Source organism: Ctenopharyngodon idella, chromosome 13, assembly GCF_019924925.1.
Source record: "Ctenopharyngodon idella isolate HZGC_01 chromosome 13, HZGC01, whole genome shotgun sequence".
NCBI classification, from domain to species: Eukaryota; Metazoa; Chordata; class Actinopteri; order Cypriniformes; family Xenocyprididae; genus Ctenopharyngodon; species Ctenopharyngodon idella.
In genome coordinates, this window is record NC_067232.1 from 30,922,923 (window position 1) to 30,932,292 (window position 9,370).

Genomic DNA, 9,370 nt, shown 5'->3' on the forward strand with positions numbered 1-9,370 from the left:
CCCAAATGATAAACTTTCACTCTATGATGGTTAAATTTAGCAGTTAATCCGCGAATCACGTGCGTGCCGAACCTGTTGACCTTATCCGTACAGATCACGAATTAACTGCAATCCGTTGCACACCTAATAATTAAAGAACACACTTATCATCATGATTGCTATCTTACCAGAGACAGAGAAAAATCCTATTCCAGTAAGTAAACGTGTCCCTGTTAACTGGCCTTCAAAAATGTTGGTACTCAAAAGCGCTTCCCTCCATGTTTTCTGGTGCGCATCGTTTATTTTTACCACGCATGCGCACCTGCGTACCACTTATGTGCACCCCTGTTTATAATGTTTAATCAATGTTTGATCAAGATCTTGTATTGACAATGCTGTATTGCACACTCCATCAATTAGGGTTAGAAGAACTGTTCCCAAACATATAACATGATAGAAACATAGTAATCACTGCAATAATGATCCAGTCATAGACTCTTAAGAATAGCAGCCTATTTAAATCCAAACAGCGACTTTTTTCTTTTGGCCGGGCACTGTATATTGTCATATTGCCCAGCCCTAAAACTTGTTAAAAGCACTAAGTCTGTAAAGAATTGTTCAGCTCTTAGGTGCTAATTAATACCCAGTGGCAACCACCAAAGATTGTCCGATCAGAACAATTAAGTGATGTCCGTTTAGGAGAAGCTAGATGCACACACCACTCATAGACCACTCATTGCAAACTTGAACTGTATTTAATTAAGTGTGTAGTTCTAGAGAGAGAAACAACAATAATAAAATATGTACACACTAATAAAACATCAACATGCAAATGAATACAATCCGCATTTGTTATGACATTAATACTGAAAATAAGTCTTTACAGCGATCGTATTATAAGCAGTGTTGGGGAAACTACTCTGAAACTGTAGTTTGACAAGCTACAAGCTACTCATAAATTAAAGTAGTTAAACTACAGTCATGCTACCCTTCTGAAAAAGTAGTTAGCTACATTACAAGTTATTATCAAAAAGTAGCTAGCTACATTGAAACTACTTTGATTTTTTTTTTAATTTTTTTTTTTTAAATGACATAGTCTATTACAAATAACTGGATAACTGTTAATGAAGAATGTTTAAGTAAGATGTTTGGGGTTTAAAACAACGCAGTGCACTACAATTATGATTTCAAAGCGTACTGTTTTATTTTGTAATCTTTATCAAAAGAATACTCAAATGTAGCCTATATATCTCACACTGACTGTCAAAGCGCAAAATTGCTACAAATGTCACACCAATGCAGGCCCGGTTCTACGCACTTAAGCACCCTCAGTTAATACTGTATAATATCATATTGGCGAAACAGATTTGGCAAACGCTCCAGTGCGTATTTGTGTTTGCACTCTGGAGAATGTCAAATGTTTCTATTTACAACATGATTTTGCAGCGGTGAGCAACGTAGCCAATCACAGACATAGCTGTTGACCTCTTGAACACAATGGCCAAATCAGGGGTGTTTAAGTTAGTTAGAATTCGCTCACCAGAAGAAACGCCAGAGTTTTTGTTCAGCACTGAGTCTGCACGCTTGCGAAGCCTCCCATTAACAAAGTGTAGACAGGATATAAGAGACTCATTGTGCAGTGTACACAGCTATAACTGAGATGAGTTATAACTTTTTAGTCATTATAAAGGAAGTGCTCTTTGCACGCTTTATATATAATACATTCAGAATGTTGGAGTCGTATACATTTGATATAGACTGCAATAAAGCAGGACAATCAATTTAAAAAGGCTATCATTCACCTGTATGTGCTTGAAGTCTTCGAATCACTTGTTTATAAATTAAGCGTAACCTTTACTAATCGATTCGTGCAGTGTGAACCCACTCCTGTCCTTTACATAATCATCAGACGATCTCTTCTCGATGAACTGTAAAGCCGCAAGATGCGTGATATAACAATAGATGGCGGTAATGCACGATTTTAGTTCGTGATCTGAAGACGCTGTGCTGCTTCAGTGCTCTGCAGGCTCGTCAGAACCACAGTCTATGGTCAGAACGCAAAACGCAATGTAGCTTGTAGCTTTTGGTCGCGCTACACCGCTACTTGCTGGAAAAAGTAGTTAACTACTAGAAAAGCTACACTGTTTTAAAAGTAGCTGAACTACTGACAAGCTACTGAAAAATGTAGTTAAACTAGTAGCGTCACTACATGTAGTTAACTACTCCCCAACACCGATTATAAGATTGGCTAGAGATTAGCTTACAGACACGTGCTACAGCAGATGCGATAAGCACGTCTTGAAAGACAAATTCAAGATCAAATGTAAAACACACAGTATAATGAAGAAACAAACTGACTCTTTGAAGCACGCACACATGCGATTACTCAATATCGTGGAAGAATTGGCATTATCGTCACCGTCTCACGATAGTAATAATAATGGCGATCATAACTGAAACTAAACTGCGTCAACGCCTGGGTCCTTTGCACCTTCTAGGTCCTAACAATAGGCAAGTGACTGACGCCTGACTAAATAACAACAGCAAATGAACTATTACACAAAAAGAACTTTACTTAACATATTAATCACTGGCCCTCAGTTTAGTACAAAGTCATTATAACATTATGACTTTATAAGGCGGTTTGGAAATGTTTTGTATTGTGAAGTGCTATACAAATATGGTCATACTTCAAGTCGAGATTTGATGGTTAAATTAAAGTGACGAGGACATCAATGCTTATTCTGGTTGTTTAAGTATTGTAGAAACTTTTAAATTTATCTGGATAACTACCAGCCGCTCATCATAGTGGATGTTCACGAGTTTGTGTGCCCATATAATCTTAGCATAAGTGGTAAAAAGATTTGGCTTGCTGTCTGCTATAGAGGGGCTCGGAGAGGATATTCTACTCGAGCTCCGATTGCCCCCGATTACAGGCAAAACTGTACAAAAATGAGGAGAATGGGAGGAGGAGGGATGCCGAAAGAACTAACAACAGGAAGAGGTAAGATGCTGGTTTTATACCTTGGTATTAATTGGAAGATTAGATGGGCGTACTCCTCCCGAAATTACGTTTAATAACTTCACTTTTTTAATAAACACTGACAAAAAATAAGACGGTAAATATGCATAACCCTCTATTTGTAAACACAGTTAAAGGGATAGTTCAACCAAAAATTAAAATTTGATGTTTATCTGCTTACCCCCAGGGCATCCAAGATGTAGGTGACTTTGTTTCTTCAGTAGAACACAAATGATGATTTTTAACTCCAATCGTTGCAGTCTGTCAGTTGTATAATGCATGTCAATGGTAACTCCATCTATAAGAGTCAAAAAAACAAGCACAGACAAATCTAAATTAAACCCTGCAGCTCGTGACGACACATTGACGTCCTAAGACATGAAACGATCGGTTTGTGCAAGAAACTGAACAGTATTTATATCATAAATCTCCAGCGGTTGGAGTTAAAAATCATCATTTGTGTTCTACTGAAGAAACAAAGTCACCTACATCTTGGATGCCCTGGGGGTAAGCAGATAAACATCAAATTTTTATTTTTGGGTGAACTATCCCTTTAATAATAATGTCATTGGTTTTGCCATGTCAGTTCGAGCCCCAGTCAGATTCTGAATATGCTGGTAAATTAAAACCAACTTTGCAAGCATGACTTGAGCAGAAGGTTTGACAGTGGTCAGTAGTCTTTGTATACAGCTGGTGTTTTACTCTCCCAGTTTCAGGAAGCTGTACTCTGTATAATGTGTTGAGAACAAGCAAACCTTTGCTCAACAACAGCTTTATTAATAAACCTTAACCTCTGATTAACCTCTGAAAGCAGAAGCGGTTTTGTTTTGGCGTCCAAACACACAGCGTCTCTGCGAGATGACGACAGCACTTCAATTTACGCTAAGATTATTGGACAAGAGGAGGAGTACAGGAAACTGATCCAGGACTTTGTTACGTGGTGCGACCTCAACCACCTGCACCTTAACACCACCAAGACCAGGGAGATGGTGGTGGACTTCAGAAGGCCCAGGCCTCAACCGGAGCCTGTGACCATCAACAGCGACTGTGTGGAGCTGGTAAAGACTTACAAATACCTGGGTGTGCAGTTAGATGAGAAACTGGACTGGACTGCTAACAAGGATGCTCTGTGCAGGAAAGGACAGAGCCGCTTGTACTTCCTCAGAAGGCTGGCATCCTTCAACATCTGCAAAAAGCTTCTGCAGATGTTCTCTCAGACTGTGGTGGCGAGTGTCCTTTTCTATTCGGTGGTGTGCTGGGGAAGCGACATCAAGAAAAAGGACGCATCACGTCTGGACAAGCTGGTGAGGAAGGCGGGCATTGTCGTGGGCACAGAGCTGGACAGCCTAACAACTGTGGCAGAGTGACGGGCGCTGAGCAAACTTCTGTCAATCATGGACAATCCATTGCATCCACTGCACAGTGTCATCTCAAGGCAGAGGAGCAGCTTTAGTGACAGGTTGCTGTCACTACCCTGCTCCACAGACAGACTGAGGAGGTCGTTCCTCCCCCATGCCATGCGGCTCTTTAATTCCACTCAAGGCAGACATTTGTCACTCATCTGAACTGTACTATACACTGTACATTAGGTAGCATAAAATGTGATTTGCACAGGACTTTTTTTATTTTTTTTTATTTAAATTTATTATTTTTTATACTTTAATAACATTGTATGATGTATTGGTTGTGTATACTGCTGGAAATTTTGAATTTCCCACTGGGATAAATAAAGTATCTAACTAACAATTCACCGAAGCCTCGCCTTCTTTCTTTGCACACACCTTTGAGCAGCATTATGCTAATGTTTCACATTGTGACGTGGACGTTTGAGGAAGTAATATCTGGACTTCAATCAAGGCTGGTCTGGATCAGTGTTCTCTGTTAGATAGAATAAATCCCTTTGTGCGAGACTATGAACTTTGTAACTTTGCAGATGTATACATGCACAAACAGATACATTAAAGGAAAACATTAAAAAGGATTTTATGGCCCCTTTAAGATTTTATTCCTTTACATGGCTTTTCAAAGTCTAGAAATCACACTTTTGTTATTAGGCTACCCAACAATGTTATCCAAGACTATTTTTCAAAGAAAAGAAAAAGTTGTTGAGGGGGGAAATTAAAACCTAGTTGTTTTAGCTCATTTTAAGTCATTTAAAGTCATTTTGACCCCTGGTTGAGAACTGCTGAACTATACTGTTCTTCTTTGCTTTATATAAGATTTCTTTTTGCATTTTATCAAAATATTTTACTTAACATCTGAAAACTAGCTTGTAGCCTTTCATAGTGGACCTTTAATTTTCTGTCCTTGAAATTCAGTAGGCTATTGAGCAAGAGTTGAATGAGTTGTACCTGGTTTTAAATAATCAGAAAGTATTTGATTAAATTAAAATGAATGATGTGACTAAATGGCATTGCCTGGAATAGGCAGCCACTCAAGTAAAACTCAAAAGTTGTACCAGCAGTATAAAGTTTTTAATATGTACCTTTTGACTATGTACACAACTTCTCGCCACAGTAAACAAGATGCATGAAAACTCCTGAGAGCCCCGTGTATCTGAATGACCTCTTTAACAGATCACTTATGAAAGGTCCATTAAGTAACAGAATTGTTCAAATCATTTATGTAACTCATTTTATAAACTTAAAATCAGAATGAAAGGGAAGTTGCACTAGTCTTTTGACATATATCCAAGTGAAACGGCTTCTGGACAAATGTAGGGTGGGGCTTGATTTTGTCTGTGGGGAATTGATTGGATGGTTGTGGTTTGCTATTGGTGGATCTCATGTGAGTGACAGATTGCCCCGCCCTCGTCATCAGAGAAGATAAGAGACACTGCAAGAGGGAGGAGAAGATATTCTGATTCAATATTACGAGGAACAGGAATTTAAAACAATAATCATGTGCACTGATAAATCATTTATAATAAACACTGCAATATTCCATAGAAAAATAAAAGTCAATTTTGATTTCATGGTGACTTTAACCCGATGCTAAGCAATATAGCAAAATATCCCTTTAGTTTCAAATTTGGGATGCATCTATTCTTATTATTCTAAACGTTATCATTATGTACTCCTAGATGCTCACTAGTTCATTAGTTCGTAGATGTCAGCAGTCCGCATAAATATGCGTAAATAAAGATTTTCCTGGAACAACCCGTGTTATATTTGGAAACAGCAGAGGGCAGCGGTCTGTATGTGTGTGGATTAATCTCTGCAGTGTGCTCTGTCCATTCTGATGGAGTTTAATAGCAGAAAATTGAAGGTAATTACCTTGAAGAGCATTCTCTCCCTCTCTCCCTCTTGCTGTAGTGACATTAATGGATATTACCAAATTCAATTTGCAGTCTTGAATGGCGCTTTTGTTTTCCAGTGTCAAGCCTTTCAATTACTTACTGCTGTGTAGGCAACCATAACCTTACTTCATGTTTTGTATGTGGAACATAATTTGTCCGCAGCAGAAGGAACAGAGATAAAGATGCTGTGAAAGTCCAAAAATGACCTGTTTTTTTATTTACTGTATTTAAACTTTAAATGTATAGTTGTTCAAGCAAAAATGGAAATTCTACCATCATTTGCTCACCCTCATGTTCCTGACATCAAACCTGAAATAAAGCAGCTCTCAGTGCTTTTGCTCACGTCTGATTTTAACCGGCTGGAGCCTCAGAGCCACACCCACCTATTATATCATCACCACGAACCAATGGTAGTTTGAAGGTGTTTGGAGCAAACGTTTCTCAGGCAAGAGGTTTCGAACTCTCAAAACGTTTTGGCCTGATTTTTTTCCAAAACGACGTCACACTAGACGTTCACCCAAAAATGAATAATTCTCCCTCAAGCCAGCCTAGGTGCACATGACTTTCTTCTTTTAGATGAACACAATCAGAGTTATATTAAATATATCCTGGCTCATTCAAGCTTTATAATGGGAGCCCAAAAAACTGCATCTATCTATCATAAAAAGTACTCCACGCAGCTCCGGGGTTAAATAAAGGCCTTCTGAAGTGAATTGATGCGTTTGTGTAAGACAAATATCCTTATTTAAACCTTTAGAAACTAAAATAACGTGCTTCCAGTGTGACAGACATATGCATTTGACTACAACAAAAAATGTTAACTTCCGTGATGTAGTACACAATGACATTACTTGCGTTACTTAGTTACTTTTTATGGAAAGTAATGTGTTATGTTACTTTTGCGTTACTTTTTCTCATCTGGGCTGGGCTGTTTGTTTGTTTGTTTTTATAACAACAAAAAAGTTCTATTTTTGGCAAATGTAAAGGCCCTTTCACACAAAAAATGAAATGAATTAGCCTCAGGCTGAAAGAAATGCAAATTCACTTCTGTACGGCAGAGGGCGCAGTTCAAACAAACCTTTCAGCTGTGCTGCCATTCTGGAACACAGAAGAACAGGACGCAGGGGAAGTAGTAAATGGCTGAATCCCAAATGGCACACCTCTATGCACTTTCGGTCTTGTGGACTTACAATAGCTGCCATGTGCGCATGTCCGTTAAGTCCACAAGACCATAGGGTATCCCATTCATCATTTTAGGTTTCAGAAGGGTGCTCATGAGCACCCCTTTGCGGCCGCTATGCGCCCTTGATGCGCACTTCAGCTGAGCCCGCAAGTTTGCAAACTACGCAGAGGACTTTACCCGGCAGTCAAAGCGGCATTACGTCACGAAAGTGCAGACTCGTAGGAAGACTGCAAGTGTTTAGGGTGCCATTTGGGATTCAGCCAATGAGTAAATGTATGGTCACATTTAGTCTAGAACTACAATACCCATCATGTTCACACAGCGCACATAACACCTCTGACCTTCATTTCTCTGAACATGAGGACAGGAGAGGTGTCAGTCAATAAATGGGGGAAAAAAGTAACTCAGATATTTAGTTGTAAATTTAAAAGTAATGTGTTACTTTACTAGTTACTTGAAAAAAAAAAATCTGGGCCGTATGTATAAAACTTCTCAGAAGTAGTCTTAAGTATTGACTTCAGTGTCAAAAAATTCTTAGTAGAAAGTAAGACTTTTCTAAGAGTAGGAGACTTTTATAAAGAAGCTAAAAGCAACTTTTAGTAAAGTCTAAGACTTTAAGTGCTGACTTAAGTGTTGTGAACTAAGGACTACAATGATGTAAACTCAAAATGGCCGCCCTCAACCTCTGAATCAGCCAATAGCAAGCCTGTAAGGGTGAAGTCACAGCAGCACAACACCAATAATTTAATGTTATTATAAAAAAAAAAAGTACACTGAAACATTTTAATGTTTACATTTATTTTTAAAAATAGCTTTTGCATTGTGCAAAATTATCACAAATTAGTATTGATGGTGTGGAATCTTTTTCTATTGATTTATGTCTCCTCATTTACAGTTGGAGTAATGATGTGTCATGAGTTCCTTCAATGGCTCCAACAACTCCAGGGAAGTCCACTATCAACATAAAAGCAGCTTGCTTTGATGGTCAGTTGGAAAGTCAATGAACTGCCATAGAGTAGTGGCCAAATGTGATGTCCAGCCATATGAAAATTGACATCTTCAACCTTAATTCAAATATTTTTAAAAATGTGTTACAAAATATAAGCATATCGTGGAGTCAATTGTTTAATGTGTGATAATGAAATGAAATTTCAAATTATTTAAAATGATTTCAAATTATTTTTGGCCAGGCTGTCATACAAAGAAATTATGAACACATGCAAAAATTATTAAAACGTATTAATTATTGTTTAAGTAATATTTATTACATTTATTTAAAGTTATTACTTTAAATTTATTTCTTATTAGCTCAGTTACAAAAAGAATTGTCAATCAAGTTTATATCGTTTTATCAACTCCATGCATTCATATAACCCCAATACATCATATCTTTATTGGAGAGCGTGTGTCTCCTCCTCTCTGCTGCCATCTTGTTACTCCTAACTAGGTTAAGATCCCTCTCCAGCTCTCCTAAATAATTTAGGAGCTGAGACCTAGTCTTGACACTTAGGAACCTTTATGAATCATACTTATTCTTAAGTCTAGGAATAAGAGTAAAATTACATAATTCTTAGAATTTTGACTCTGAGCGGCTTTATACATACAGCTACCTGATTACATAACTCACACTACTTGTAATGCGTTACCCCCAACACTGCTAATAATGACATAATAATGAAATAAAAATTGTGTTATCTGGAACCCCGTCTGGCAAATAGACTTTTCATCATGTGCGACTGAAAATACTGCCAGTGCATGAGAGGAGTAAACATGCTGACGTGGTTTGTAAAAGCAATAACTTTTAGGTAGCTGATTTTATGGGTGTCAAGTGACATCTTGATATGAGTCACAAGCCCTTGCTTTCACACACCGCAGAGATTAATGCAGA